Source organism: Canis lupus, chromosome 28, assembly GCF_011100685.1.
Source record: "Canis lupus familiaris isolate Mischka breed German Shepherd chromosome 28, alternate assembly UU_Cfam_GSD_1.0, whole genome shotgun sequence".
Lineage (NCBI taxonomy): Eukaryota > Metazoa > Chordata > Mammalia > Carnivora > Canidae > Canis > Canis lupus.
Window position 1 is genome coordinate 14,892,955 of NC_049249.1, and position 18,116 is coordinate 14,911,070.

The following is an 18,116-nucleotide window of genomic DNA, read 5'->3' on the forward strand; positions in this document are numbered from 1 at the left end:
TCATGACAGGAGAGGCAGAGGGAGAAGCAGGCCTGATGAGAGACGCTATCCCAAGACTCAGGTCATGACGTGTGCCAAAGGCAGCCACTAACCAACTGAGCCACTCAGGTACCTTTAATTATTATTAATTATTATTTAAGATTTTATTTATTCATTCATGAGAGACACAGAGAGGCAGAGACCTAGGCAAAGGGAGAAGCAGGCTCCACGCAGGGAGCTCCATGCAGGACTCAATCACGCCCAAGCTGCAGGGAGACAGCCACTGCTGAGCCACTCAGGCATCCCCTTAATTACTTTTTTAAATTGAAGTATAGTTGACAAACATTAGTTTCAGGTGTACAACATACAATTCAACATTTATATTCATTATAATTTTTCAAGATTTACTTTAGAGCAAGGAGGGACAGACTCCCCACTTAGCATGGTGCCTGATGCAGGGCTCAATCCCATGGCCCATGAGTTGAAGACCTGAGCAGAAATCAAGAGTTAGATGCTGGGGATCCCTGGGTGGCACAGCGGTTTGGCGCCTGCCTTTGGCCCAGGGCGTGATCCTGGAGACCCAGGATCGAGTCCCATGTTGGGCTCCCGGTGCATGGAGCCTGCTTCTCCCTCTGCCTGTGTCTCTGCCTCTCTCTCTCTGTGACTATCATAAATTAAAAAAAAAAAAAAAAGAGTTAGATGCTTAACTTTAATAGGCTGAGCCACCCAGGTGCCCTTAATATACATTATGAAGTGATCACAAGTCTAGCTACCATCTGTCACCGTACAGTTATTTCAATATTATTGACTGTATTCTGTATGTTGTACTTTATATGCCTGTGACTTATTTATTTTAAAACTGGAAGCTTGTACCCTTTAATCCCCTTTCTATTTTGCCCATGCCCCCATTCTTCATTCTGGCAACCACCGGTATTCTCTGTAATTTTGTTTTTTAAGATTTATTTTAGAGATAGTATGCGTGCTCAAGTGAATGGGGAGAGGAGAGGGAGAGAAAATCTTAAGCAGACGCAACACTAAGCAGTGGAGCCCCACAAGGTTGTCCCATGACCTGAGTTGGAACTGAGAGTCAAGTCAGAGGCTTAATCAACTGTGCCTCCCAGATGCCCCTGTTCTCTGTATTTTTCTTTTTTTTAAGATTTTACGTATTCATGAGAGACCCAGAGAGGCAGAGACATAGGCAGAGGAAGAAGCAGGCTCCTTGCCGAGAGCAAGGACCCCAGTATCACGACTCAAGCCAAAGGCAGACACTCAACCAGTTTACCACCCAGGTGCTCCTCTGTATTTTTGAGTCTGTTTCTGTTTTGTTTCCTAGATTCTACATAGAAGTGAAATCATAAAGTATTTGTCTTTCTCTGTGTGACTTATTTCATTTAGCATAATATCCTTTTGATCTCATGTTGCAAATAGCAAGATGTAACTTTTTTATGGCTGAGTATATGTATACACACACACACACACATACACTGTATATAAACACACTACACCTTTATCCATTGTTTCCATACCTTGGCTATCATAAATAATGCAGAACATAGGGAGGTGATGTATATATTCTTTTGAATTGGTGTTTTCATTGGGTAAATACCTAGAAGTGGAATTGCTGGATCATATGAAATATTTTGAGGAAAGCTCCATACTGTTTTCCATAGTGGCTGTACCAATTACGTTCCCATCAATGATACATGAGGGTTCCTTTTCTCCCACACCATCACCAACACTTGTTATTTTTTATATTAGCCATTTGCACAGTATCTCCTTGTGGTTTTGACTTTTATTTCTCTGATGATTAGTGATACTGAACATCTTTTCATGTGTTTATTGACTGTATGTCTTTTTTGAAAAACTGTTCGGGTCCTCTGCCCGTTTAATTAGATTGTTTGGTTTTTGGTGTTGAGTTGTATGAGTTTATGTATTTTAGATTTTAACCTCTTATTGGGGTCATTTGCAAATGTCTTCTCCCATTCGGTAGGTTGCCTTGTTTTGTTGATGGTTTTCTTTGCTATGTAAAAGCTTTCTGATTTATGTAGTTTCTTTTCTTTATTCTTGCTTTTTTTTTTCTTTTTGCTTTTATTGCCCCTGCCCGAGGAGACAGGCCCCCCAAAATATTGCTAAGACTAGTGTCCTTCCTCACACCAAGAGCAGCATTAAATTACTCTGCCCTCCATGCATGCTCTCACTTCTCGCTTCTGGGGAAACAAGGCCGCTTCTCCTCATTTTGTACTCCTGCTGCAAGGCAGGCTGGGCACTCTGGGGTGCTCCCTGCTCTTGGCCTTTGGTGAGACCCCAGCGCTGCTGTGACTGGGTATGGTAGGAGGCAGGACACTATGAGTGCTTAGAGCACACACCCAACAGACTCTGGGTGCCTGTTAGAACCTGGTTTATCATTTCTTCTAAGATACCTGCAGGATGCACCTTCTCACTGACCATATCTCTTCTTCCCTGGCCACTGTGGCTGGACAGTCACCCTCTAGACGTTTGAGGAGGGTACCCTGCAGGCCTGGGCTCCCCAGTACTCCTCACTGTGCAGACAGCTTAGACTAGACTTGAATTTGGCCATCAGTGCTGGCTGTAGTCTGAAGTACCAGCCCACCTTTGTTTTCTTTTAGGAATTTTTTGGCCAGGTTTTATATTTAGTTTTTTAATCCGTCATCTGTTTATTTTTGTATATGGCATCATTCTTTGTGTGTTCAGTTTTCCTAGCACCATTTATTGAAGAAACTCTCTTCCTCATTTTATATTCTCACCTCCTTTGTCATAGTTTGATTGACCATATAAATGTGGGTTTATTTCTGGGATCTCTTCTATTCTCTTGATCTGTGTATGTGTTTTTGTGTCAGCACCATACTGTTTGATTATTATAGTTTTGTAATATAGTTTGAAATCTGGGAGTGATTGATACCTGCACTTTTTTTTTTTTTAAAGATTTTATTAAAAAAAAAAAGATTTTATTTATTTATTCACGAGAGACACACACAGAGAGAGAGGCAGAGACATAGGCAGAGGGAGAAGCAGGCTCACCATGGGGAGCCTGATGCAGGCCTCAATCTCAGGACCCTGGGATCACGACGCAAGTGGAAGGCAGACACTCAACCACTGAGCCACCCAGGCACCCAATACTTGCACTTATGTTTTTCTTTCTCAAAATTGCTTTGGTTATTCAGGGTCTTTTGTGGCTCCACATAGATTTTAAGATTATTTGTTCTATTTCTGTAGAAAATTTATTTTAATTAAGTTTTTTAAAGATTTTTTAAAAAATAATCTCTATAATATGTTTTTATTTTGATAAGGATTGAATTGAATCTGTAGATTACTTTGGATAGTATGGACATTTTAACTTAGTTTTCAGAGTTCAGATCTTTCACATCCTCAGTTAAATTTATTTTATTTTATTTTTATTATTATTATTTTTAAAGATTCTATTCATCCACCCATGAAAGACCCAGAGAGAGAGGCAGAGACACAGGCAGAGGGAGAAAAGGCTCCCCACAAGGAGCCCGATGTGGGACTCGATCCTCCAACCCAGGATCACACCCTGAGCCAAAGGCAGACGCTCAACCAGGCATCCCTAAATTTATTCTTAGATGTTTTATTCTTTTTGATGCAATCGTAAAAAGAATTGTTTACTTAAAATTCTTTTTTTTTTTAGGGCAGCTCGGGTGGCTCAGTGGTTTAGGGCTGCCTTCAGGCCAAGGCGTGATCCTGGAGACCTGGCATCGAGTCCCACATTGACTCCCTGAATGGAGCCTGCTTCTCCCTCTGCCTGGGTCTCTGCCCCCCCCGCCCGCCCTGTGTGTCATGAATAATTAAATAAAATCTTTAAAATTAAAAAAAAATTTTTTTTAATTTGATATAGAGAGAGCACAAGCAGGGGGAGCAGCATGCAGAGGGAGAGGAGAAGCCGGCTCCCTGACAAGCAGGGAGCCCAATGCGGGGCTTGATCCCAAGACCCTGGGATCATGACCTGAGCCGAAGGCAAATGTTTAGCCTACTGAGCCACCTAGACACCCCTCTTTTTCTTTTTTCTTTTAAGATTTATTTATTTGTCAGAGAGTCAAATGAGAAAGAACATGAGTGGGGGGAGAGGTGAAGGGAGAGGGAGAAGCAGACTCCCTGCTAAGCAGGGAGCTTGACACGGGCTTGATTCCAGGACCCTGGGATCATGACCTGAATTAAGGCAGACACTTAACTGACTGAGCCATCCAGGTGCTCCTCTTTATTTTTTTTTAAGATTTATTTTACTTCTTTTAGAGACAGGAGGAGAATGTGAAAAGGGCCTGGGGGGAGGGAAAGAGGGAGAGGATCTCAAGCACATTCCTCACAGAGTGCAGAGCCCAATGTGGAACTCTATCACAACCCTGAGATCATGACTTGAGCCAAAATCAACTCAAAAGCTTAACCAACTGGGCCACCCAGGTACCCTGAAAGAGATTTTCTTAACTTTCAGGGAGTTGGTTATTAGTGTATAAAAATGTAACAGATTTCTATAAATTTTGTATCCTACAACTTTATTGAATTCAATTATCAGTTCCAGTAGTTTTCTTGTGGAGTCTTCAGGGTTTTCTGTATATAGTATTGTCATCTGCAAATAGTGACAGTTTTACTTTTTCCTTAACAATGGTTTCCTTTTATTTCTTTATCTTTTCTGATTGCTGTGGCTAGGACTTGAAATACTATGTTGAATAAAAATGGCAAGAGTGGACGTTCCTGTCTTATTTCTGATCTTAGAGAAAAAGCTTTTAGCTTTTCACTGTTGAATATGATGTTAGCTATTGATTTGTTTTGTATGACTTTTATTATTTCTTTGAAGATATTATTTATTGATTTATTTGAGAGAGGGAGAACATGCACCAGAGTGGGGTGAAGGGCAAAGGGAGAGGAGAGAGAGACTTCCAAGTAGATGTGGGGCTCAGTCTCACAACTCTGAGATCATGACCAGAGCTGAAGTCGAGTCAGATGCTCAACTGACTGAACCACCTAGGCACCCCTTGGCGTTTATTATTAAGTTTACTTATTTATTAGAGAGAGAGAGAAAGCACAATGGGAGAGGGAGAAGTAGTCTCTGCTGCTCAGAGCCTGACATGGGGCTGGATCCCAGGACCCTGAGATGAAGGCAGGCGCTTAACTGACTGAGCCACCCAGGTGCCCCTTGTAGTGTCTTTGTCTGGTTTTGGTATAAGGGTAATGCTAGCCTCCAATCTTTTTTTTATTTTTTAGTAATCTCTATACCCAACATAGGGCTCGAACTCAACCCCAAGATCAAGAGTTCATGTTCTTCTGGCAGACCCAGCCAGATGCCCCAATCTCAACCATTTTTTTTTTAATCTCAACCATTTTTAAGATTTTATTTATTTATTAGAGAGAGGGAGAAAGCAAGCGAGCAGAGGGAGGGGACAAGCAGGCTCCACGCTCAGTATGGAGCCTGACTTGGGGCTCAAACTCACGACCCTGAGATCGCGACCTGAGCCTAAATTAAGAGTCAGGCTTAATTACGAGTCATGCTTAACTGACTGAACCACCCAGGTGCCCCTTTAACTGTTTTTAAATCTACAGTTCAGTAGTCTTCAGCAAATTGATATTGTTGTGCAACAGATCTCTAGAACTTACTTATTTTGCAAAACTGAAATTACAGCCATTAAACACTAACTTCTTGCAATCTTTGGCAACCATCTTTCTACTTTCTATGATTTTGACTACTTTAGATAATTCATGAGTGGAATCATACAGTATTTTTGTGTGTGTGACATGCTTGTTTTAGTATGTCCTTAAGATTTATCCATGTTGTAACATGTGACAGATTTTTTTTCCCAAAGCCTCATAAAATTCCATATATGTTATATCCATTCCATTGCTTTATTTTACATTTCTCTTACACATTTAGTCATTTGAATTTTTTTTTTTTTTAAGATTTTACTTATTCATAAGAGACAGAGAGAGGCAGAGACCTAGGCAGAGGGAGAAGCAGGCTCCTTCCAGGAAGCCCCATGCGGGACTCAATCCCAGGACCCTGGGATCACACCCTGAGCCCAAGGCCAGCTGCTCAACCGCTGAGTCACCCAGGCATCCCTGTATTTTTTTTTTTCTATGAAGTGTGACCAACCCTATATCCTATTTTAATTGGATTATTTATCTTTTGATTTGTAAGTGCCCTTTTTTCCCCTTAAGATTTTATTTATTTATTCATGAAAGACACAGAAAGAGAGGCAGGCTTCTTATGGGGAACCTAATCCCAGGACCCCAGGACCACAACCTCAGCCAATGGCAGATGCTCAACCACTGAGCCACCCAAGTGCCCCTGATTTGTACGTGCACTTTAAAAAAATTTTATTTTACTTATTTAACAGAGAGAGCACAAGCAGGGGGAGCAGCAGGCAGAGGGGGAGGGGGAAGCAGATTCCCCGCTGAGCAGAGTGCCTGATGTGGGTCTTGATCCAGGACCCTGGAATCTTGATCTGAGCTCTAGGCAGACACTTAACTGACTGACTGCACCACCCAGGTGCTTCTGTATGTGCTTTTCTTTTTTTAAAGATTTTATTTATTCATGAGAGACACAGAGAGAGGCAGAGACACAGGCAGATGGGGAGAAGCAGGCTCCATGGAGAGAGCCTGATGTGGGACTCGATCCCTGGGCCGAAGGCACGCTAAACTGCTGAGCCCCCCGGGCTGCCCTCCTGTATGTGCTCTTGAGGTATTAAAGAGATTAGCCCTGGGATGCCTGACTGGCTAAGATGGTGGAGCATGCGATGCTTTGTGGGTTTGAGCTTCACAATGGATATAGAGATTACTTAAAAATAAAATCTTAAAAAAAAAAAGTTAAAAAAAAAGATTAGTCCTTACAGATTAAAACATTTTTCAGATATTTTCATTTTAAAAAGGAATATGTATCCATTAACTTTTCTCCTTGAAATAGATGAATAGTTTGTAAGCTTATTGTTTTGTTTTGAAGTTTTTTTTTTTTTGAAGCTTTTTTTTTTTATTTTACGTACTCTATACACTCAACATGTTGCTCAAACTCATAACCCTGAGATCGAGTGGCATGCTCTTCCAACTGAGCAAGCAGCCAGGAGCCCTAGTTTATTGTTTATTTTTTAAACTATGGCTTGTTTTTTCTTTTGCATTTTATAAATGTAACCCTTCCTAGACTGTTTGCTTTTTTAAATTAGTAGATCTCCTTTCCCCTTAGGGCCTTGCAAAGCTCAACCTGCTATATATACATATACATATACATGTACATGTTCATATACATACACGCACATGTACATATGCAGGTAAAGTGTTAGACAAATGAAGCAGTTTATAAATTGTATAATAGCACTTACTAGAAAGATTAACCTCTCTGAGTCTACTTTCTCATATTTAAAGTGAGAGAGTATTTTCTTATCTGTAAAATCTGACTACCCGAGAGGACTGTTGTAAGAACTGAAGATTTAGGGCACCTGGGTGGCTTAGTTAATTAAGTGCCTGTCTTCAGCTCACGTCATGATCCCAGAGTCCTGGGTTTGAGTCCCTTGTCAGGCTCCGAGGCTCCCCCAACAGGGAGGGTCTGCTTCTCCCTCTGCCCCTCCCCCCACATGTGTTCTCTTTCTCTGTATTTTGTTTTGTTTAAAGATTTATTTATTTATTTATGATAGACATAGAGAGAGGGAGAGAGGCAGAGACACAGGAGGGGGAAGAAGCAGGCTCCATGCCGGGAGCCCAACGCGGGACTCGATCCCGGGACTCCAGGATTGTGCCCTGGGCCAAAAGCAGGCGCTAAACCGCTGAGCCACCCAGGGATCCCCTCTCTCTCTGTATGTTGAATATCCATCTACCTGTATTCAGTATTGTTTGAGTATCTATATTGTACCATCCATAAAACTCTTTGAGAGCTCATTGTCTAATGGGGGAAGTTCTGTACACTAAATCCTGTCACCAAGGGCTAGAGTAGCACCCTAAAGGGGACAAGCAAGGAAAGACTTAGCTGGCATTGGCCCAGGATTCCGAGAAGAATAGCAGCTTTAGATATAAGGAAGGTGAATACCATGCAAGAAAGAGGAAAATTTTCTAGTAGAAGAGGGACTTCAGGATGGAGCAAGTGGAGGATGTGTGGGAGGTAGGGGCAAGATAATGCTAAGTTTGCTCAGTGGCAGTGGCCTTTTGTACCCAGATCAGGAGTTAGTACTTAATTTGGCCCAGCCATGTATATTGGGGATGAATATAGTCCAGTGCAATGCTTCGGGCTGAATAAAGCTGCCAGGAAAGCCAAGTTCCACACTGAGTTCTCAACCCTTGCTCCTTAAGGAGCCTGCTTAAACTGTCTGCAGTTACTAAAGCGGCCAGTAGATGGGGCCCTTGCCCACTGCTGTGTGCTGGAGTAGACCAGCTGAAGGTTGGCTTCCTTATTCCAGTTATATTCAACAGACTGAGGGAACCTGCTGTCAACCTTTAGATATAGAGATGAATAAGACAGGCCCTCATTTGAAGACCCTTGGTTCTGGAGAGTGGGGAGGGGAGGCCCTCTGGTCTCTAGTGTGTTCTGGTTAACTATGGGAGGTTACCAGTTAACCTAAAAGCTAGCAGCAGGCCACACGGCTTATAAAGGAACCTTGATGTTCACCATAGGACCCTCATCCTTCCCCTCAGGTATTCACAAGGGGGACTACCTACAGGTCCTCCACTCCTTATGGAAACTGCAGACCTGCATCCTTCCTAGGCCTGGGAGCTTAGAGGCTCTGGCACTCTTCCCTTGTCTTCCCTGCATCCCGTCCTCTCGCAGCATAATCCCCTTATGGAGACCTTATCTGAAAGAAGGTCTATGCAGAATGAGGAGAGCAGTGTAAGATGAGAAGTACATAGGAATTACAGCCTTTGTAAAACATGTCTAAGATTTTGGTCTTTTCTGAAGGCAATAGGAAGCTATTGAAGAGTTTGTATCTTAGCTTGGGATACTATATCTAAATACCATAGATTGGGTGGCTTAAACAAATTTATCTCACAGTTCTGGAGTCTGGGAAGGCCAAAATCAAGGTGCAGGCGTATTTGGTTCCTTGTGAGAGCTGTCTTCCTGGCTCGCAGATGGCTTTTTGGTGTGTTCTCTCATACACACACACCATGAGGGTGGGGAGGGAGAGAGCAAGATCTCTGATCTTTTTTTTATAAGGACATTAATCCCATCATGGAAGCTCCACTCTTAAGACTTCATCTAAACTTAATTACTTCCCAAAGGCCCTGCCTTGTATTATACTATCACATTCAGAGTTAGGACTTCAACAAATGAATTTTAGGGGGACATTCAGTTATGGAATGGTGGGTATATATGTGTGTGTTTTTAAAATTTTTTATTAAGAAAATTTCAAATCTATACCAAGTGGAGAGAATAGTATAATAAATCCCCATCTTTGCAGATCCCTAGGTGGCTCAGCGGTTTGGCGCCTGCCATAGTCCTAGGGCGTGATCCTGGAGTCCCGGGATCAAGTCCCACATTGGGCTCCCTGCATGGAGCCTGCTTCTCCCTCTGCCTGTGTTGTGTCTCTCATGAATAAATAAATAAACTCTTTAAAAAAAATCCCCATCTTCCCATTCAGCTTTTATCAATCCATAGTCTATCTTGTTTTTATCTCTAATATCCCAACCCATACCTTTCCCCATCCCCTCCCCGTTGGATTGTTTTGAAGTAAAAAGAAAACCTTAATTGTACCCATAAATAATTTACATATATATCTCTGAAGCTGAAAGCCTTAAAAAAATATAACCACATTTCTGTTATTACATCCTTTTTTTTTTTTTTTAAAGATTTTTACTTATTTATTAATGAGAGACAGAGAGAGACACAGAGAGAGAGAGAGAGAAAGAGAGGCAGAGACACAGGCAGGGGGAGAAGCAGGCTCCATGCAGGAAGCCCGACGTGGGACTCGATCCCGCGTCTCCAGGATCAGGCCCTGGGCTGAAGGTGGCGCTAAACTGCTGAGCCACCCGGGCTGCCCCTGTTATTACATCTAAAAGAATTACCAGTAGAATAATCAGCTGATATTAAATATCCTGTCAGTATCACTGAATGTTGTTATAGGCTTGTGACATGATCAGATTTGCATGCTGTAAAGCCTAATCTGTCTGCTGTGAGAATAGACTGAAGGGGTCTGGAGTGGATATTTTGAGATCAGTTAGGCTACCACAGTAGACCAGGTAAGATCATTTTGGTCCTCTGAATTGAAGTGGTGGTAAAGAAAATGGATAGAGGTGGATGAAATTGAGAAATGCTTAGGAAATAAATTAGAACCTGGTTGGTGTGGTGAGGGATAGGGGAGCAGTGAGGAACAGTGAGGTATTAGAGTGACTCTTAGATATTTTTTCCCAAGAACTGGATGAATGGTGGTGCTATTCATTGGGATGAGGAACAATGGAAAAGTTTGGATGGGAATTAGTTTGAAGAACTTTTGAGATATCTAAGTGAAAAGTAAAGAAGTCAGTGATTTATGTTCCTGAATCTTGGTGGAGGGGTTAGAGCTAAGGATACAAAATAGGGACGGGACCCATCAGTGAACTGTTTTGTGATAGCAGTGTGGTAAGAAGGGCATTGGAGCAGGAGGGTGGAGTCATGGATTCTAGGTTTGCACTGCCTTGGACTCACAAGTACCTTCAGCAACTCACTTCCTCTCCAGAACTCTCAATATATCCTTATCTGGGGACACACACACCACCTCCCCTAAATTGTGCCATAATCCAACAAATAAAGGGTTAATGCCTGGCACAGATGAACCCTCAAGACTTTGCTCTAAATTTTTTTTACCTCTGCTCTTTCCCAATCATCTCCCTTTTCTTCTCCTCATCTCCTGAAGTATCCTAATATAGATAGATAGATAGATAGATAGATAGATAGATAGATAGATAGATAGACAGACATAGATACAAATATAGATATAGTATACAGGTAACATATATATAGTATATATATATATATACACACACACACGTATATAGGAGTGTATCTCTATATGTATCTACTCCTATACCCTATCCATCAATCTTATTTTTTAAAGAGGGAGAAAGAGCACATGAGAGAGCATGAGTTGGGGGTGGGGTAAAGAGAGAAGCAGACTCCCCGCCAGGCAGGGAGCTGGATGGAGGGCTTGATCCCAGGACCCTGAGATCATGACCTGAGCCAAAGGCAAACACTTAACTGACTGAGCCTTCCAGATGCCCCCTTATCTATCTATATAGAATATAGGAGTATACATATATGTGTATGTGTATATATATATATAGAGAGAGAGAGGGAGAGAGACTCCTATATGTTATATATATAGTATATATACATATATATATATCCCTAACGAGTATATAGCTTGTTTATATAATTTAAACATTTAATGTAAATGTACCATACTGTATCTATTCTCCTATAACTTGCTTATTTCATCGATGTATCATATTCCTCTGTATACTTCTGTTTCTTTATTAATTTACTAACAAGTATAGTCATAAGTGTCTACTGGTGTACATGTGTGAGAGTTCTCTTGAGTTTAAAACCAGAAGGGAAAGTCCTGGTCGTAGAGTAAATGCATCTTCAATCTTCCAGATAATGCCAGTTTTCCAAAGGTACTTATTAATTTACTCTTCTGCCAGCAGCTCAAGAGGATTCTTGTTCCACATTCTGACCATTAGGTAATTTTTAAAAATTTCTTTATTTATTCATAAGAGACGCGGGGACGGGGGGTAGGGCAGAGACATAGGCAGAGGGAGAAGCAGGCTCTTTACAGGAGCCCAATACGAACTCGATCCTGGATCCCGGGATCAGGACCTGAGCCGAAGGCAGCCGCCCAACTGCTGAGCCACCCCAGGCATCCCTAAGTAAGTTATTATTATTTTTAAAAATATTTTATTTATTCATTCATGAGAGATACAGAGAAAGGGGCAGAGACACAGGCAGAGGGAGAAGCAGGCTCCCTGCGGGGAGCCCGATATGGGACTTGATCCCAGGACTCCGGAATCATGACCTGAGCCAAAGGCAGATGCTCAACCACTAAGCCACCCAGGTGTCCTTTTTTTTTTTTTTTTTTTTTTTTAAGATTTTATTTATTTATTCATAGAGATGCAGAGAGAGAGAGAGGCAGAGACACAGGCAGAGGGAGAAGCAGGCTCCATGCAGAGAGCCCGACATGGGACTCGATCCAGGGTCTCCAGATCACGCCCCAGGCTGCAGGCGGCGCTAAACCGCTGTGCCACCGGGGCTGCCCCCAGGTGTCCTTCTAAGTTATTAAATCAACTCTCACCCCCAGCTTCTGGGTAGAATGTTATCTTATTGTGGTTTTAATTCGGATTTCCCTGACTACTAATGAAGTTGACCACCTTTTCATATTCATTTACTATTGGATTTCCTCTTCTGAAGGTGTCTGCTTAAGTCTTGCTCATTTTTCAAATTGGGCTGTCTTTCTCTTATTTATTTGTAGAAGATATATATATATATATATATACATACATACACACACACACACATATATATATATAGTTTATTTATTCATTCAAGAGAGAGAGGCAGAGACATAGGCAGAGGAAGAAGCAGGCTCCATGCAGGGAGCCCAACGTGGGACTCCATCCCAGGTCTCCAGGATCAGGCCCTGGGCTGAACCAGGATCAGCGCTAAACTGCTGAGCCACAGCGCTAAACAGGCTGCCCATTATATATTTTTTATTTAATTTCTTGTTGGTTTTATACTGTGTATCTTTTCTAGTTCTGTGTTTTGCCTTTCTTTATTGTATTTCTTGTTGAAAAGAGTGGTTGCTTTTTATTTAGTCAAATGCCAAATTTCTTCCACTTGCCCCTCTATATACACTTTCTACCTTTCTCCACTGGCTCTCTGCCTGGGGAGGTTGACCTCTAGGAGCTACATCATTTGACTCTGTGCCCTTTGGCTTCTGGTCAGGTTTGGGCCAATGAAGTGTTCCAGTAGAATATCATAAGAAGGTGGAGAATGAGAGTAGGTATTTATTTATTCTACCCCCAAGCTCCTGTGTCCTCAAATAAAAAAAAAAACACTGCTCTCCTCCAGGTAGTCTCCTCTGCAAACTTTTTCATTCAAAGATCATGAATCTGCTCCTTACACTCACTGCTTTAGCTCAGATGTGGTAATATCCTGCTGGCTGTAGCTCCCAGTTAAAGCACTGTCTTAAATTCTATACCCATTCTGCTGTAAATAATCTTTTTTAATATAAAGGACTTTTTCTCAGACTGTCTTAATCTGGGTGTATCATCTGTTTCTTGTTGGACTTCTGACTAATGTATTTATTAATATTTTCTTTTAAAATTAGTGCTTTTTGTCTGTTAAGAAAATTTTCTTCATCCTGAGGTAATGAAAATATTCTATATTATCTTCTTTTAAAAATTATTGTATTTAGATTCAGTTAACATAATGTATATCATTAGTTTCAGAGGTAGAGTTCAATTATTCACCCATTACATATAACACCCAGTGCTCATTACATCTTGTGCTCTCCTTTTTTTTTTCTGTGCTCTCCTTAATGCCCAATTACCAATTACCCAATTGGTAATGCCCAATTACCAATCACCCAATTACCCCATCCCCCACCCTATATTATCTTCTAAAAAGCTTTATTATTTGTTTTCCTTGTTTCAGCCTATAGTTTACCTGATTTTGATTTCTCAGTCCTCCTATATTTAGAGAGATTGTGTTATTATGGGTCAGAAAATGGTTTGTCTTGGTGACTGTTCCATGTGCATTTGAAAAGAATGTGTATTTTGGTGGTGTTGGTAGAATGTTCCATAAAAGTCAACTAGGGCAAGTTGGTTGATAGTATTGTTCAAGTCTTCTACATCTTTGCTGATTTTCTGTCTACTTGTTCAATTACCAAGATAAGCATATTGAAACACATGATTATGGATTTGTTTATTCTTTCTTTTTTCTTAGCTTTTTCTTCATGTATTTTGAAGCTCTCTTCTTGGGAACTTACACATTTAAGATGGTTTTGTCTTCATTTTTTTTTTTTTTGTTTTGTCTTCTTGATATACTATTGTGAATTATACTTTATTTTAAAGATTTTATTTATTTGCTTGAGAGAGAGCAAGCACAGAGGAAGAGGGAGAAGCAGACCTCTGCTGAGCAGGGAACCTGATGCAGGGTTTGATCCCAGGACCCTGTGAAGATGACCTGAGCTGAAGGTAGACACTTAACCAACTGAATCACTCAGGTTCCCCTGATATTTACCTCTTTATCTCTATAATATTCTTTGTTCAGAAACCTATTTTTTCTGGTATCAGTATAGCCATTCCAACTTTCTTTTGATTAGGGTTTGAATAGTATTATCTCTTTCCATCCTTTTACTTTTCACTCCTGTCTTTATTTTTTTAAAAGATTTTATTTATTTTTTCATGAGAGACATAGAGGCAGAGACAGGCAGAGGGAGAAGCGGGCTCCCCACGGGGAGTCCGATGTGGGACTCAATCCCAGGACCCCGGGATCACACCCTGAGCTGAAGGCAGATCCTCAACTGCTGAGCCACCCAAGCATCCCATGTATAGCCTCTTTAAAAAACAAAAACAAAAAAGCCCTAGTCTGATTATCTCTGCCTTTTAACTGATCTGTTTATTTTATTTTATTATTTTTTTAAAGATTTTATTTATTCATTCATGAGAGTTACAGAGAGGCAGAGACACAGGCAGAGGGAGAAACAGGCTCCATGCAGGGAGCCTGACACAAGACTCGATCATGGGTCTCCAGGATCACACCCTGGGCTGAAGGCAGCACTAAACCACTGAGCCACCTGGGCTGTCCCTTAACTGATATGTTTAGACCATTTATATTTAATGTAATTATCAATTTAGTTATGTTAAAATCTATTATTTAACTATGTATTTTCTGTTTTCCCCATCTGTTTTTCTTCCTTTTTATTATTCCATTTTTTTCTTCCACTATTGGATTATTTGCTATACCTCTTCATTTTTTATGTTTGGTCTAAGGATGCAATATGCATCATCTTTAACTGATAACTCTTCCTTTAGGTAATATAACAATTCATGTATAATATAAAAGCCTTCCATTTTTCACACTCCATTCTTTGTGTTATTGTTGTCATACATTTAACTTCAATACATTATAAAACCAAAAATACATTGTTAATCACATTTGCTTTATTTATTTATTTATTTATTTATTTACTTACTTATTTATTTATTTAAAGATTTTGTTTAAGTAGGCTCTATGTTGAATGTGGAGGCCAGTGCAGGGCTTAAAATCACATCCCTGAGATCAAGACCTGAACTGAGATCAAGGGTTGGACCCTTATCCTACTGAGCCACCCAGGTGCCCCCACATTTGCTTTAAATAGTTTTTTTTTCATTATCTTTTCTCCACAGTATTATTGAGGTATAATTGACATAAAATAAACTGCAGGTATTTTATGTGTAAATGTTATGAGGTTTGGCAGATGTTTAAACCTGTGAAACCATTACCACAATCAAGATAATGAATATTTTCTTTTTTGGGATGCTTAGGTGGCTCAGTAGTTGAGTATCTGCCTTTGCCTCAGGTTGTGATTCTGGGGTCCTGTGATGAGTCCTGAATCAGACTCCCTGTAGGGAGCCTGCTTGTCCCTCTGCCTATGTCTCTGTTCTCTCATGAATAAATAAATAAAATAAATATTTTTTTCATGTAATTTGTAATCTATCCAGTGATGTGCTGGAGCTGGATCACATCAGATTGTTAAATTTTCCTTTATCTTGGTAGTATCCATAGTGAAATTGCTGGGTCCTATAGTAATTCTGTGTTTAGGGAACCCTGGGTGGCGCAGCAGTTTAGCGCCTGCCTTTGGCCCAGGGCGCGATCCTGGAGACCCGGGGTCAAATCCCACGTCGGGCTCCCGGTGCATGGAGCCTGCTTCTCCCTCTGCCTATGTCTCTGCCTCTCTCTCTCTCTGTGTGACTATCATAAATAATAAATAAAAATTTAAAAAAAAATTCTGTGTTTAATATACTGAGAAACTGCCAGATTATTTTTCAAAGTGGCTACACCTTCTTGCACAACTACCAGTGAAGTGTGACGGACCACCTCACTTTTTTCACGCACACACACACAACACATGGATATCTCCCCAAATCCCAAAATACCCTACCTCAGATGGAGCTAAGGTTTAGATATAAAACATGAAATACTTTTTATAGTATTTGAATGGGAAAGACTTTTCTAAGCCAACATATAAGCCACGAGGAGGGAAAAGACAGGCAAGTTTTACTACAGAAAAATGTAGGGACGCCTGGGTGGCTCAGTGGTTGAGTGTCTGCCTTCAGTTCAGGGCATGATCTCACAGTCCTGGGATCAAGTCCCACATATGGCTCCCTGCATGGAGCCTGCTTCTCCCTCTGCCTCTGTCTCTCTCTGTGTCTCTCATGAATAAATAAACAAAATCTTTTAAAAGAAAAAAAAAAGGGCATCCCGGGTGGCTCAGCGGTTTAGCGCCACCTTCAGTCCAGGGCATGATCCCGGAGACCCGGGATCAAGTCCCACATCTGGCTCCCTGCAAGGAGCCTGCTTCTACCTCTGCCTGTGTCTCTGCCTCTCTCTCTATGTGTGTGTCTCTATGAATAAATAAATAAATCTTTAAAAATAAATAAATAATAAATTTAAAAAATTAAAAAAAAAGAAAAATATAGGACATCTTTCTGGGGGTTAGAAGTGGAAACAAAGCCAGAAGTCAGAAAAAGACATACGGATAAAATATTTGCAAAATAGGACAGACAACCATTTTCTTATTATACAAAAAAATCTTAAACAACCCTACAAAAATTGAGTAAAAGATGTGAATAGGTTGCAGAAGATGAAATTAAAATCGCAAATATAGAAAGATGGGTCAACTACGCTAAAACTTACATAAATAGAAATTGACACATAAAACGGAGGTCAGGTTTACCTACTTGTTTGGCAAAGACAAAAGATTAGTGAAATCCAGGAAGGGAGACTCCTGTGTGGCTCAGCGGTAGAGTGTCTTTCTTGGACTCTGGGCATGATCCCAGAGTCCCTGGATCAAGTGCTGTATTGGGCTCCTTGCATGGAGCCTGCTTCTCCTCCCTCTGCCTATGTCTCTGCCTCTCTCATGAATGAATGAATGAATGAATGAATGAATAAATAAATAAATAAATAAATAAATAAATAAATAAAATCTTTAAAGAAAAGAAATCCAGGAAGAGAGTGAGGAAATATGCATTGTTATGTATTGTTAGTAAATGTCCTCCTTAAGAAGTGCACCAGTTTGTACAATTTGGCAATAACTTGAAATCTTAAATTTTATGCCCTATCTCTGAATAATCCTATTTTATAGAGAGGTATTCTAGAGAATTAGCACAGGTGAAAAATTATATATTTACAAGAGTTAACACTGACAGGGACACTAAACACTTGTCTAGTATACCAACAGAGCAAGAGTAGCAAAAAAAAATTATAAATATGAAATAATTTAATATTTGGTATTCTATTTTTTTAAGATTTTATTCTTAAGTAATATCTACACTAAACATATGGCTTGGGATCCCTGGGTGGCGCAGCGGTTTGGCGCCTGCCTTTGGCCCAGGGCGCGATCCTGGAGACCCGGGATCGAATCCCACATCGGGCTCCCGGTGCATGGAGCCTGCTTCTCGCTCTGCCTGTGTCTCTGCCTCATTCTCTCTCTCTCTCTGACTATCACAAATAAATAAAAATTTAAAAAAAATTAAAAAAAAAATAAACATATGGCTTGAACTCACAACCCTCAGATCAAGCATCTCATGCTCTACTGACTGAGCCAGTCAGGCACCTCTTGCTATTTGGCATTCTAAAATGGTACTGAGGGCAGCCCGGGTGCCTCAGCGGTTTAGTGCCGCCTTCAGCCCAGGGTGTGATCCTGGAAACCTGGGATTGAGTCCCACATGGGGCTCCCTACATGGAGCCTGCTTCTCCCTCTGCCTGTGTCTCTGTCTCTGTGTGTGTGTGTGTGTCTCTCATGAATAAATAAATAAAATATTTTTTAAAAATGGTACTGAGTAAATCATCTTGAGAAAAAACAATTTTGCTGGAATTTCTTTTTTTTCCTTTTTTTTTTTTTTTTTTTAAGATTTTACTTATTTATTCATGAGAGACACAGAGAAGCAGACACACCTAG